This window comes from Lynx rufus, unplaced genomic scaffold, assembly GCF_022079265.1.
Source record: "Lynx rufus isolate CCGP_SWC_20201006 ecotype Redwood Valley unplaced genomic scaffold, mLynRuf1.p SCAF_8, whole genome shotgun sequence".
NCBI lineage: Eukaryota > Metazoa > Chordata > Mammalia > Carnivora > Felidae > Lynx > Lynx rufus.
Window position 1 is genome coordinate 14,703,716 of NW_025814896.1, and position 15,382 is coordinate 14,719,097.

Genomic DNA, 15,382 nt, shown 5'->3' on the forward strand with positions numbered 1-15,382 from the left:
GGCTCCGGAGGAACTAGAACGAGATTTTTTTAAATGTTTTATTTTTGAGAGACCAAGCGCAAACGGGGGTGGGGAGAGGAGAGGCAGGGAGAGGGAGAGGGAGACACAGAATCTGAAGCAGGCTCCGGGCTCTGAGCTGTCAGCACACGCGGGGCTTGAACTCTTGAACTGCAAGATCGTGACCTGACCCGAAGTCAGACCTCAGCCGACCGAGCCACCCAGGCGTGCCGGAACTAGAACGACAGCTGCCTCCAGCAGGGCAGCACGATGCAGACACGCTTCCTCTGGAAACGAGGGGGACAACACCCCAAGAGCTCCCCTGAGGTGGTGCCTTATCTGTGTCTGCACCTCTGCCCCCCTCGGATTCTACAAGCTCAGAGGCCAGGATTAAAGGCGACAGTGTTCCACACCGGATGAGGGATGACTGGGGAGAGCCAGCAGAGAGGAGGGGCTGGGGGCCTCCCGCCGCTGCTGGAGAGAGCCTGCCACAGCCCCGCCGGCTCAGGTGGATGAGAGCTTCCTGTCTGCTCCCCCTCCGTCCCCCTCTCCCCACGCAGGGAGTAAGCACCCGCTGTCTGGTGCGGTAATTACAGGGTGCCTGCATATTGGGTTCAATGACAGCCCCTCACTTAGCAGCAATTACCAGCTGAGCCTAGAGGAGGGCCCCCCCCCCCCCCGCCCCCGGCCCTGGCCCACGAGGCCAGACCTCGTCCACTCGGCTTTGAGCCCTAGAAGCACCCATGCTAGCTGCAGCCAATGCATCTCAGGGCTGCAGCGTCGCCATGGCAACTCGGTGCTCGAACAGGTTGAGGGAAGCTGAGGATGTGACTTGTCTCTCCAAGGCTGTGGCGTCTGTCCCCATGCAGCCTCCGACTCCTGAGCTTCTGCGGAGGAGGGAGGGAGGAAGGAGGGCTGACCCGCAGGTTCAAGTTTTAAGTGCTTACATGCCCACCGTCTCTCCCCAGAGCCTGCGGTGGAAGGAAGGTTAATGCCCCCGATACGTGAGGATGTCTGCAGTTGGGGTTCGTGGTGGGGATGAGAGCCAGCTGGGTTTGCCTGTGGGAGACACCTGCCCTGCCTGGGCTCGGGGGCCACCTTCGTTTCTTTCGGCTCCTTTCCGCTGAGAGAAGCCTGAAAATCCCAGTGGCCTGAGAGTGGAGTCCTCTGGGCACCAAGAAAATTGTCTTCGTGGTGGTGGCCACAGCTTTCTGCCTCACTGAGTAATGTTGGACTGAGAGGGGTCCCCAGCTTGCAATCCAAAGGACACGGTTGGGACTCACAGATCATCCATGTGGGTCAGCCACACTCGGCGAGCGCTGGCCGCGTGCCGGGCGCTGTGCCGGACTTGGACTAGGGATGTGTGTCCTTGGAGAGAGAGCAAATGGGGCCACCCTTCCTCCCGGTCCCGGGGGAGCTTTGAGACAGGGGACGAGGGAACTGGGGAGGAGAACAGAATGCACCTTCACTGGGCACCCTCCGGGCCTCTCGTATAGGCCCTTTGTCCCCAACAGCCCAGTGCAGTAGGGACCGATTGCACCTATTTCATAGCTGTGGGAAGGAAGCTGGTGGAGGTTTTAGCACCACGGTGACTAAAAGCAGCCTCGCCCCCCCCCCCACCCCCGACTTGGATTTTTATCTCCTCGCAGCCCTGTGATGAGGCGAGTGTCTCAGGCACGCTGCTGATCCCCTCTGAGCCGGTCTCCTCGTCTATTAGGAAGGAATAATAATAATCCATATCTCTTAATGAAGCTCTTATACAGATGAAATAGAGTCCCGTAGGTAAGGCAGTTAGCACGATGCTGGGCACATCCTAGTGACCACTTAGCACCCGTCGGCGTCGAGCGTGTACCATACTTGCCGGGTGACGAAACAAGGGAAGAGGAGTCAGTTTGGAAGCCCCCGGCCCCTCGAGGTCACCATCCTTCCTGCAACGCCTGGCGCAGTGGAGATACTTAATAGATATTTGTTCTGTGAAGGAATTTCCAATAGTGGAAACCGAAGGGGATTTTCCAGGTTCTGGAGACCTCGGTGTAGCTTCTAAATGATTCCCCTGCAAGAACACGCTGCCCTCCCCCAACCGGCACCACCCATCCCTGCTGGCCTCCGGCCTCCCAGCCATTCCCAGGGGCCTTCACCCCAACCACAGAGCCTGACATCCTCCAGGCCCCTTTGCCCCCGCTTTGTAGCAACCAATTAGCCTGACTTCTGTTCCCATGGTTATTTACGGCTTCGTTGGCAACTAGTACATTTCCCAGAAACAGGCCCACAGCTCTGGTCCCACTGGCATCCTGCTGGCAGGGCCGTCTGTCCCTTTCTCCTGGGTGTCCTGAGAACTCTCTCTGGGACAACAGGAAGACAGAGCAGAGAACCAGGAGAAAATGCACTAAGATGTATCCTGTACATGTTTCTGGAGCACCCACGGTGCACCCGGGCCGGTGAGCGCTGCGGGAGACGCAGAAGTCACGAAGACACTGACGCTGTCCTCAGACAACTTCCCCAGCGCTTTTTAATCCACTGGGTTCCCTGGGAAGTAGACTCAGAGCTGGAGATTGGTGTGTAGGATGTTGTTTAGAAAGTGCTCTTGGGAAAAACACCTGCAGAAGGGAGGAGCAGGACGAAGGTCTGGGCAGAAGCAGCCCAGCTTTGAAGCAGTCCGGACAGAGAGTTCTGGGGAGGGAATAACCCTGCGGACTTAGCTCACGTGGGCGTGAGAGGTTCGGGCCTTTGCAGGTCCACGTTGATCTGTCTCTGGAACAGTGACACAGTGGGCCTACCCCTGGTAAAAGGCATGACTTTGGGTGAGGCAGTTTTCTTCCAATCAGCACGGTCTCCAGAGAGGGCTGGCTATCTTCCAGCCACGACCCCAGCCCCAGCAGCTGGGGAATCAGTCTTTCAATCCCAAAGAGGGATCTGAGCAGCACTGCACAGCACCTGCCGCATCGGGGTCCACAGCCCAACTTCAGTGACGACCAGAAATCTTTGAAGAGGGAGGCTACAAGGCATGTATGTGCATATGTGCGTTTTTCTGGGGGAGTGACCCTGACCCCCAAAAGACAAGAGCCACTAGTCTCAGGAGAGCCAGGTTTATCCATAACTTCAAAACAACATAATCAGAGATGCAAACTATAGCTACTCAATAAATATGAATGAATGGATGGGTAAATGGATGGGTGGATGGATGGGTGGATGGATGGGTGGGTGGGTGGGTGGGTGGATGGATGCCTGGGTGGATGCCTGGATGGATGGATGGATGGGTGGATGGGTGGATGGATGCCTGGGTGGGTGGGTGGGTGGATGGATGGGTGGATGGGTGGATGGGTGGATGGATGCCTGGGTGGGTGGATGGGTGGGTGGATGGGTGGATGGGTGGATGGATGGGTGGATGGGTGGATGGATGGATGGGTGGATGGATACCTGGATGGGTGGATGGGTGGGTGGATGGGTGGATGGATGGATGGATGGGTGGATGGATACCTGGATGGGTGGGTGGGTGGGTGGATGGTTGGGTGGGTGGGTGGGTGGATGCCTGGGTGGGTGGGTGGGTGGGTGGATGGATGGATGGGTGGATGGGTGGATGGATACCTGGATGGGTGGGTGGGTGGATGGATGGGTGGATGGGTGGATGGGTGGATGGATACCTGGGTGGGTGGGTGGGTGGATGGGTGGATGGATACCTGGATGGGTGGGTGGGTGGATGGATGGGTGGATGGGTGGATGGATACCTGGGTGGGTGGGTGGGTGGGTGGATGCCTGGATGGGTGGGTGGGTGGATGGATGGGTGGATGGGTGGATGGATGCGTGGATGGGTGGGTGGGTGGATGGATGGGTGGATGGATGGATTCCATAATAGAATGTATGGGAAGGACAGAAGGGAGCAACCAATTCTGCCTGGGGCAGGAGGAGAGTAAAGATTCTCAGGGAAAGCTGACCCTTTTGAAGACTAAAGCCTTGAAGATTAAATAGGAATTGCCCAACAGACAAGGAGTAAGGCATACCAGGCAGGGAGGAGAGCTGATTCAAAGACACAAGAAAAGTGTGAGTGACTTCCTTCACACCTGCAGTCCACCCCTGGGAGGTCAGTGTCATCGGCCACCCCGTTTTCCAGATGACAAACAGGCTCAGAGAGCCCAAGTGACTTGTCCAAGGTCACTTGCTAGCTCCCCATCACAGCAAGGAGCTGTCTCCACTGGGATTCATACCTCCTAAGTCCCGCTCTGGAGGGGATGCTGGCATCCCCTGGTGAGGGGCGTCCAGGATGGCAGAGAGACTGGCTCCGGGGTCAGCCTCCCGCTGGCAATATTTTGCTCTGGGAGGAATCCCCCACTGAGCCAAAGCCTCCCGTCCTGTTCCAGGGCTGCCCCATGAATTAAACATGCCCCCGTGGTTAACTCGGTAATGCTTTTATTAATAGTTAATTACTCAACGCGCACTGGGGAAATGAGAGTCGCTCAGGCCTCGTAAATTAAGGCAGTGATCTTGTGAAGGAAGCCAATAGGAGTTCATTACCCGGCCCCTCCCGCCGCCGCCCCTCCGGGCTTGCCACTTAGCGGTGCTAAACGAGCCATGCGGGCTGGGCTGGGCGGGGACCGGGCTTTCTGGGGGAGGAGGTGGGAAGCGGAGGGGGACCTCCCTTCTGCCGCTGTCCTGTCCGCGGGGGAACGGCCGCGGGGGCGGAGGTGTCAGCCCGGATGTGGCGCCCTGCCCTGTCACTGCTGGGACTCCCGGGGCCAGGCCGGGCAAGGCCACCTGACCCAGGTGGGGGCTCCTTCGCTCAGCCCGGGCGGCCGCCCCGCAGCCGCCCTCCCCCACTGCGGCCAGGTTCATTTCACGAGTGTCCAGACTTCTAGGTTTTTGTCGTGGCTGAAGCCAATTTCCCGTCCTGCTTCTGCGGCTGAGCTGGATACGGGGCTTGTTCTAACCCGGTCTGGCTCTTCTAAATTTAACTTTGTCCCACAGTTTTGTTTCCCAGGCGACGGAGCCCCTCTGTTTCTCTTCCTGGGAGACTCGAGCCCGCACCTGCCCTGCACCTACTACGTGCCAGGACCTGGCCCTGTGGTTTATCTTCAGGAGCTCTCACGTGTAGCCGTGACTTTGGGCCAGAGGCTCCGCCTCCCCGGGTCTCCAGCTCTTCATCTGAAAATGGAGAGAATACCTGTGTCAGGAGTCACTGGATGATTAAATGAGGGAATATGTGTGAGCAGACTGCCTCCCGCAGGGAAGCCTCTCCCTGATTGGCAGCTACTATCTTCCCCCCACTGCACTGCATCTTACAGATAAGCCAGGGGTGGGGGGCTAAACACGCTCTCTGGCTTGCCTTAGGACCCCGAATCCAGAACTCCTCGACGCCGAAGCTCACCACTTTCCTTCCAGAAGGAAAGCAGGGAGCCAGTCGCCCCTCCAGGAGAGCCCACTGGCCACGTCCCAGGAGCCAGAGGAATATCTGCCCGTCTGTCTCCCCAGATCACAGAGCCTCACCAAGGCCGTCTGGGGTGGGACAGAGGAGCGCAGGCTCTGAACTTGAGCCCGCCCAAGTGCAAATCCTGCCATATCCGCCAGCTGTCATGTCAGCCCCTGGAGCCTCAGTTCCCACTCCCGATAAAGTGGGTTCATGGTAACATCCACCTCCTTGCACAGCCCTAGGGAGCCGTGTTTTTTAAGTGTGTAGCCCCCAGTAGCCTTCTTTCAGGACTCCCTGCCACCTGGATTTCTGTGTAACCTGGGGAGGCCAAAAACCTCCCCCGCTGGGTCGGTGGAGGCCCCACAGAGATAATGGGCCTCAGTCCCACGCCACCAGCAGGAAAATGTAAAGTAGGTGAGCTGCTGGTGTTAATGGTCAAAGTCCCACAAAGGCAGGGATTTTAGGAGAGCCTCTGGAGGCTAAACGCTGCCCTGCGTGGACACAGTGACCTCTGGCCTGACGAGGACTCTCCTGGGTGAGGTGATGCAGAGGGTTGGGGACAGATCGCCTCCCAACACCCACGCTGCCACCCGCCGCTTTGCAGGCGGCGATCAGCCTCTGCAGTGACCCCCAAACTGTCAGAGCCACATGCAGGCAAAGAGTCTGGGGCGGGAGATTGAAGCCTCCCCCGGTTAGGGAGCACAAGCCACTGAGGAGTGCGGCTCCAGGTTCATATATAATATGTAGCGTCAGATTTAAATGTCACTGCTGCAGGCGGCTGACCCGGGTTCCCACACAATGGGCCGCCAGGGGCGCCTACGCTGCCTCTTCATCTTCCTGGCGGTAGCTGACCAAAGGGAGGGGGATTGGGTTTCTTAAAAAACTAAACAGTTGTTGAGCACTCTGGCGTTGCCTGGGCAACAGCCGAGGGGGAGAGAGAGAAGCATCTTATTGTTTAAAGTTATTCTTGCTCGATTTCAAAGGGCTGCTCAGAAAAAGACCGCATTCTCCAAGCAGCCTGGCTGGTCCTCTCTCCCCCCTGCTCGGCTCCTGCCCCTCGTCAGCCCCAGCCCTCGCTCCCCAGCCAGAGGTCACAGCCGTGCTGGACATCAGGGCCCCAGAGACAAGTTCCCTCCTGTACTCGGGGCATTCACACCCAGGCCCAGAGGCGCAAAGTGAAGAATAAGCACACCGACAACACACGGGCAATGAAGGTGGGTGTTTCCCCAGCCATGGGCCGCTTTTCCGGCCATCCCTGACCTGGGCATAAGGACATAAGTGGGGCTCAGTGACTTTAGGGGTCAGCTCACAGAAGTGCCTGAACTTGGGGGCGCCTGGGTGGCTCAGTCGGTTGGGCAACCAACTTCGGCTCAGGTCATGATCTCGCAGTTGGTGGGTTTGAGCCCCGCGTCGGGCTCTGTGCTGACAGCTCAGAGCCTGGAGCCTGCTTCGGAATCTGTGTCTGTCTCTCTCTCTACCCTTCACCTGCTCATGCTCTGTGTCTCTCTGTCTCTCAATAATAAATGTTAAAGAACGAAGAAGAGGGGGAGGAGGAAGAAGAAGGAGAAGAAGGGCCTGAACTTGGAAGGGAGGGGGTCTTGGCCATCCATCTAAGTTCCGGAGGTAGGCATCTCAGTTTTCAAGCCCGGACAGGGACAAGATAAAGGTGCCTGTGCCAGGGCATTGCCTGGGGGGCCATGGCTGAGTGCCCCCGCCAGGACCATTCAAGACCCTGCCAGGTAGCATCCTGCAACCCGCTACCCCTTGTGGGACACGATATTGGAATTGTCTGCTCCTCTCTCTTCCCCACGAGACTGTCAACCCCCCGTCGGCAGGGTAGCATCTGTTCATCTCTGTGTATTCTCGTAAGTGCCTCAAATCCTTTCAGGAGCAAAGCAAATTCCGAAAATCCAGATGAGATGTGCGTATATTTTTTAATTTTAGAATGTTTAGATAGCACAAACGCAGGATGCGAAATTCAAAGGGTTCAAAAGGAATACATATCCCTGTCTCCTGGTGCCCAGTCCCCCTCTGTGGGGACAGACATGGTTTCCAGCCTCTGGCGCATCCTCCCACAGATATTCTGCTCGTGTAGGAGCAACCGGGCATCAAATAAAATATGTTATTCGCATCTCTATCTCCTGGGTCTAGCACAGGGCCCGGTACCCAGTAGATGCTTGATAAAAGTTTGTCAGACAGGGCTGCCTGGGTGGCTCAGTCGGTGGAGCGTCCGACTTCGGCTCAGGTCAAGATCTCACGGTCCGTGAGTTCGAGCCCCGTGTCGGGCTCTGCTGACAGCTCGGAGCCTGGAGCCTGCTGCGGATTCTGTGTCTCCCTCTCTCTCTGTCTCTCCCCCGCCCCTGCTCATACTTGATCTCTCTCTCAAAAGTAAATAAACACTTAAAAAAAAAAAAAGCAGTTTGTCAGATACACGGATGCACAGACAAACAGAAGGGTGGATGGACGGATGGATGAATGGATGGATAGGTTGATATAAAAGTGGATGGATAAATAGAAAGGTGGGAGGTGGGTGCACAGACGCAGCTCTTGTACGGTTAGTTCTCTTTTCTCCCAGATGTCTGGACTCCCCACTCAGAAGTTCCTTGAGAGAAAGCTGGCAGACCCAGCATCAGACATGCTAAGCCCGAGGGGCTTGTGTTATTCAGATGGACACAACCAATGGGCAGTTGGGTTGGGGTCATATCAGGTGGGAATTTTATCCTACTGCTAGTAACAGAGATCCAACGACAGTGGCTTGAATCCACAAAGGTTTGATCTTTCTCAAGATGAGTTTTGATAGAGGTCCAGCCCCCAAGGACATCGGAGTTGAGGTTATTGTCATGTCCTTGACATTTCCCTCACGGTCTCTAAAAAGCTGTTGGGGGAAGGGGCTCCGGCCATCACGTCCCTGTTCCTGGGAGGAAGAAAGAGGAAGACGAGGGGCCAAAGGCTGAGTGCACCTCCTATGAAAGCCTGTTCCTGGAGACCGCACCCCGTGACTTCCTATCACCTCGTTGTGGCACCGCCCAGCTGGAAGGAGGCGGAGATCTGTGGTGGGCACATCGCTCTCCCAGATCATACTGGGGATCTGTTAGTAGGAAAGGAGGGGGAACTGGGTAAGAGTAGATTGCTAGCCGGCTCTGCCACATGGTGGAGGATCAGAGGGTTCTGGGGTAGAGGTTTGAAGCCACAGGAAGGCACGGCCCAGGGGGCGGGGGGTGAGCAGACGCTGAAGCACAGAGGTGTGAAAGCTCCGGGCTCTCTCAGTCTAAGTCCTGTCGGCTCTTGCCTCAAAATATCTCCCGGATGGGACCGCCTCTCCCATCCCTGCCCTGGTCCAAGCGGCCACCCTCGGTCCCCTGGAAGACTGCAGGGGCCTCGCGCCTAGTCTCCTGCTCCCCTCTGGCTCACTGCTCAGTGCTCCCTTCTCTGCTCAACCTCCAAAGTGGCCCCCTGCTCCATCAAGCACCCTGCTCAGCACCCTGCAGTGGCTTCCCGCTAAGAACGAAGCCTCAAGGCTCACCAAGGCCTCATCAAGCCCTCGCTTGATGTGGCCCCTTCCCTCCCCGTCCTCTACCCTGGTGGTCACTTTGCTCCAGCCGCGCCGGCCTCCTGGCCCCTCCCCACTCAGAGCCCCTAGACTTGCTGTTCCCTCGGCCCAGAATGAATTTCGCTCAGAACTTTTGTGTGGCAGTGTCTCTGCCTCCTTCAGGTCACCGCCCGAATATCACCTCCCCCGAGAGGCCCTCCTGACCCTTCCACCCCCGGCTCCGCTCCTCTGCATTCTTCTTTCCCCCCGGGAGCCCCCCATCTGGGACCCTGAACCCTTTGGCATTCGGTGAAGCCTAGACGCCCCCTTCCCAGAATAACGTTTTTCGATGTATAACTAACGTGCCTACTGTCAGTTTCTCCCAGGAGGGCAGAGGCTTTATCTATTCCGGTCTCTGCCGCGTCTTCAGTACCTAGAACGCTGCCGAGGCACCCAAGTGATCAATAAGCATTTTTAAAAATAAATGAGCAAGCAAAGGATGAGGCTGGAGAGACAGGGAGGCCGGAGTCCAGACACAAGGGGCCTTGAACGCCACGCTCGGGAACGCGGCTTTGACTGGCCGTGACCGCGTCACCCTGGCAGGGGAGCTGGGCCCCGGGGAGAGGAACAGGCTGGCTGAGCCTGCCTTCCGGAGGCCGCCTTCTGAGGGAGGCTCAGGTGTAAACAGCTCCGCATCAATCCGGAATGTCAGTCCTCACTCCCTCGTCTCCTCTTCTGGCCTCCCTGTATATTAAACGGAGACCTTGGAGACGCTGGGCCAAAGCCCTGCCATCATTCTTCAGTGTTTGCAACCATGATGGTGTGCCAAGTGACAAGGACAGGGCCCACGGGGAGGCAGGCACAGGGACGGGTGGGGAAGGAGAGGCCCAGAGGCTCGCAACTTGCCTGGTGGGGGGGACCCCACTGGTAGCTGCTGCAGGGGACCTGATGTGACAGACACCGGGGCAAGGAGGAGACGGGACACTCCTCCCAGACCGGGGTCCCCTATTCAAGGCTATGGATTGCACCACAGCCCGAAAATAGGGGGAAACAGCAAAGTTCTGGAATCAGACCAGCGTTGGCCATCTGTTCCCCAGTCGCATGTGCTTGATTGAACAGATCACAGAAGCACTCCAGGCCTCAGTCTCCACACCTCTAAAATGGGGGTGGGGAGGACCCCGTGGGAAGAATCAGGCATCCAAAGCAGCAGCTCAGCACCAGGCACATGGTAGACGCCCAACAAACAGTGGCCCTTGTCGCTGTCAACATGTAGCCGACGACTGGACAGTGGGACCAACAGTCCCTCTACCACTAACATTTCTTCATAACCCATTTCATCTCCCTGCCCAAAAAAGGGAGAGGGAAGGTTAAGGTGGTGACATAGGAGCCAATAAGTCGGAAGCGGAGAGAAAAAAAAACAGGGCTGGAGTCGGACAGAGACAGGTTCAAATCCAGCTGGGGACCTTGGGTAAGCCGCATCACCTCTCCGATCGTCAGTTTTCTCGCTCATAAAACATAGATAAGACCGTCTTCTCGAAGTGCTGTGAGGAGCCCTGGACAAGAAGGATGTGTGACAGGCTCCAGGGACAGGGGCTGACTCAACGAGGGCCCTCAGTCAACAGAGCCCTTGAGTGCTTGTCACATCCCAGCCCCGGGCCAGGAGACAGACCACGGCCACCGTCCCTGCTTTCGTCACACAGGTCGTACTTTGGAAATCGCCCCCGCACACCCGGCTTTACCCAGCACCTCAGTTTGAACAGGACTGAGGGGTCGATCCACATTTGACAGACAGGGAGCTCAGATGGCCAGGGACACCCAAAAACAATCTGCTCAAAGGTCGCACAGCCAGTAGGGTTAAGGTTGGGGCGGGGGGGGGGGGGAAGCCAGGGGTCTCGGCGCCCATGTCTCAGACCAGCTGCTCGGATATCTACTCACTCAACAGGTATCCCCCGAGCTAGGCCTCAGACGCGACTTCTGCCCCCAAGGAACGTGGACCCTGATGGACTCAGGGCTCAGAGTCAGGACTCAGTCCATGCTACACCGATGAGAAGGAAAACCCACACCTGCTCATGGGTGACAAGTCAGAACGTGCCCTGAGTCCGGTCACGGCTCCGTGTGCCCACCCTGGGCAGTGGGACAGAAGAATGGCATTGAAGAGAAGAGTTCTCTGTCCCTCGGAATGACTCATCCATAAGCCCAGAGATAGAAACTAGGATCTCTGCATGAAAAAGAACACTAAAATAAAGAATTCCATGGTCAAATGCATTCAGTAAAAGCCATACCTTCTCCTGGCCTCTCTGAGAGCCACGCTGCTTTTAGAGCATACCGCAGCCTCTCTGGAAAGTTCTGCAGAAAAGAAACCTTATTTCACCCAATGCTTCCCAACTGTGCTTGACCATGAGAACTTTTTTCTTTTTTCTTTTTTTAGTTGTTTTTTCACGTTTGTTTATTATTGAGAGACGGAGAGAGACAGAGCATGAGCAGGGGAGGGGACAGAGAGAGAGGGAGGGACAGAGAGAGAGGGAGGCACAGAATCGGAAGCAGGCTCCAGGCTCCGAGCTGTCAGCACAGAGCCTGATGCGGGGCTTGAACCCATGAACCAGATCATGACCTGAGCCAAAGTCGGACGCTTAACCGACTGAACCACCCAGGCGCCCCTCTTTTTTTTTTTTTTTAATGTTGATTTATTTTTGCGAGAGAGACTGCACGCACGTACAGGAGCAGGGGAGGGGCAGAGAGGGAGGGAGACAGGATCCCAAGTGGCCCTGGGCCCATCAGGCCCAGCAGAGAGCCTGATGCCGGGCTCGAACTCACTAGAACATAAACTGTGAGACCATGATCTGAGCCGAAGTTGGACGCTTAACCCGACTGAGCCACGCAGGTGCCCCGAGAACCTTTTTCTCAAGGCACCTCTACTGTTCCGGAATTTGCTAGGACGCTGGAAAGAACAGCGTCTAGAGCCAGTGACACGGGTTGGAGGTCCAGCCTTAGATGTGATTAGAGCTTCATAAACTGTCGAAACATTGTAACGAAGAGGAGGGAGGGTGATTTGCCCAAGGTCACTCACCATCTGACCTAGAACCCAGATCTCCACACGACTGGTAACATGGAAGGGGCCACTGAGGCATACCCTGGTTTGCTTCCCCTCTGCCCGGCATAGTCCTGACAGCCCGCTGGGTGGGTGTCACTTCAGGTCCGTTAGTCCGTATAGTGCCTTTGTGCAGATCACACAAAGGTACCCGCTTCTCCTCCTGAGTCGACAAAATTCCATGTCAGGGCGCATGGGTTGATAAAGCGTTACCCGGGCTGCGTTTCAGTCCCCGTTTGCCCCCTTGGCCAAGTATCCTTGTGCAGGATACAACCTGTACAACTGTATATGGCCACCCTGGTTAGCCGCTTTTTGCTCCTTCCTCCTCCCTCCTTCCACCCTCGTTCCCTTCATGTGAGCCCTCCCCTCAGGGTGCCAGGTTGAGGCTGCACTTCCCAAGCCCCAAAGCGGCATCGGCCAAAGGTGCTGACTCAGCAAACTTTAATTTATCTCACAGGCCAGGGGTGCGCATGAAGCAATTAGTGAAATAATGGTTATGTCGCACTAAAAATTATTTATAGAGTCACCGCGCACACAGCTGTGATTAAATTAGACAAGCGGGGGGACAGCATCCGAGGCCCAGGCTCCAGCCGGCTGGGGCTGACGTCGGGGCCACTCCTCCTGTCCACTCGCCCCCTGCCAGTCAGGTGGGCCAACCATGACCCAGGCAGGGGTGCGGAGGGTCTGCGTAGGCAGGGGCTCGGCAAGCCCGTCGCCGTTGACCTAAGCTGCCGGGACCCTCGAGCATAAACAGGTCCGGGGCTTTCACACATTTGAGGCTTAGCTGTAGTTAACTAAGGCTCTTTCAAACGGACCCTCGATAAGTAAATGGAGGTGGTCCAGGCGCATTAGAAAAGAATGTCCTCGAACCCCATGGGCTTTGCGTGGACCCCAGCCTGGGCCCCTGAGAGCCTAGAGCCAAGCTGGAAACCACAGATCTATCCAGATGTGTCCTTTTGCGGGGGGCAAAACTGAGGGCTGGAGATTCTGTCTTTCTGGTTGCCCTGGTGGGTGTCAGGAGGCCTTTGTTCCAGCCCTGGGTCCCGGGGAAGCCCTCTACCCCAACTTGGACCTCCGTGTAGCCCCTGCGAGTTAGTGTTGGACAGGGGGCTTCCACAGGAGGGAACAGATATGTATTGAGCGCCTACTGCACCCCGGGCACTGTCTATATTTATATTCCGCGTTTTGTGCGTGTGTATGCATATTCTTATTCACTTCCTCGAAACATTCCCGGGAGGTAAGTATTCTCGTTCCCACTTTACAGAGACAGAATCTGAGGTTCAGAGAGGTGGGACGTTTGCCCACAGCCACACCGCCGGGGAGGGCAGAGCCGTTTTCTAAAGGCCCATCAGACACCAGGGATGGAGCGCTGAGGTGCCCTGAGTGTTTGGGGGTGTCTTCTGGGCGCCCGGCGCTGTGCCGGATGGGACACTGAAGCACGACAACAGGGCTTCCTTGACACCGGACACAGAGCCAGACGCGGGGCGTGCATCGTTTCATTTCGTCGGCAGCCCCTCGTGCACGTGGGGAGACCAAGTCGCGGAGGGCTCCGTGAATGGCGCCCGAGCCCGCAGCCCGTCAGGGTCTGTGCCGGTCCGCAGGTCTCCATCTCTGGCCGTGACGCAGGCAGACCCCCCCGTGTGGGAGCCGCAGATTCTGCAGAAAGGCCAGAGCTCCCCGTGTGACCCTAGGGGTCCCCCAGGGAGCTGAGGGTGTCAGCGGCCCTGAGGGATGACGGCTGGGACAGGGAGGGCGGGGTGCGGTCAGGAGGCCCTCCTGGCTCCCAGCCCGGCCCCTCCGCCACCCCCGGACCCGCATCCCTGGCACTTCCATCCCTCCCCCTCCGAGCTAACGAGGTTGGGGACCGTTTCACGCGAGTTGTCTCCCCGGTCATCCTGTAGTGGCCCGTTCCGGGCCTCCCTCCAGACGAGCTCCTGGAGGCTGGGAGGAGTGGGTGGCCGAGCAGGGCCCGCAGAGTTCCAGGCTCACGGCCTCCCGGCCTGCCTTGTCCTCCTCCTCTGTCCCAGCACTTCCCCTGGGCCTCCCCCATCAGCTCTCGCTCGTCCTCCGAGCAGGTGCCCTTTGTGCCATCACGGTGCCCTGCCTGGCAGGGCCAGCTGAGCCCAGTGGCAGGCCCTCCCAGCTCTCCACAAACCTCATCCCTGGGGTCCCAAAGGAGGAGGACAGCGAACCGAGAGGGGAGGACTCCGCTGCCCCCATCTCTCAGTAGGTCCTCCCCTCCTGCTCCCCAGGAGGAAGCTTCGACCCCACAGAGCGCACGGTCCTCCTCGCTGCCCCCTGCCGCTGCCCACTATGGCTCCTTATCCCAGTCAGGGCTGGCCTCTGGGGTTCTCCGGGCCGCACACAGGTCCAGTCCCCTCTCCCGGGTCTGTCCTGAGTCCCGCTGCTGTCTCCGGCCACTTAGCATGCAGCACTGGTTGTGCGGGCTGCGGCAACCAAATGAGATTAGCTTGCCTGCTAAAGCAAGTCCCCACTCGCCACCACCCACGGCCCTGCGCAGCACCGGTTGTTCTGGCGAGCCTCCCACGGCCGGGTGGGCCCAGCGCAGGCCCTGCCACCTCTCCCCGCATCGAACTCCAGGCCAGGGTGCGGCAGGTGGAAAGAGGAGGAAAGATCCTGCCCGGTCTCGTAACCCCTCCACCCTTCCCCCAACAGACCTTCTGGAGTCAGCAGGAAGTGGGGGGGGGGTGGCGAGCAGAGGAGACCAACAGGATTGAGGATCCTTGCCTGCTTTGTATCCCTTGGCGAATCCTCCTGCATCAAACCCGGGGAGGAGCACACGCCCTGCCTCTTCCTCTCCCGTTCATCCCCCCGGGGACCCGGACCGGTGGCAGGAGGGCAACCGGGGAAGGGTCAGCCCAACCGCGATCCCCCCACCTCCGCTGCCCAGGGCCACTGGGCATCAAGCGAGAAGGTCCGCGCCAGCCCTGGGGTGGTGGCCGGGGAAGGGGAGCCCCGCGCAGCCCCAGTCTGGTCATAGGCCCGGCCCCGTGTCTGCCCCAGGGGCCTGTGAAGATTCTCAGCAAGTCTGAGGTCCCAGTCAAGCCCCCGGAGAGGTGAGAGATGCTTCTGAGGACAGGACCTGGGTGGGGGTGTCTCATGAAGGGGTGAGGATGGGCAGGGCCTCCCCCGGGGCTCTCCCGGCTGCAGGTGCAGCGGCTTCTGGGACTGGGCTCCAGGCCGGCTTCTCCCTGACAGCTTCTCTCCTGGTTCTCATCTCTCCTGGCCCTCTACCCCGCAGGCTACCTGCCCAGCCAGCAGTGACATGCTCCTGAGGCTGCTCACACGGTCCTGAGCCACCCTGGGGCGTCGTGCCTGGCGGGGTCCGGCCGGGCTGCTCCCTGTA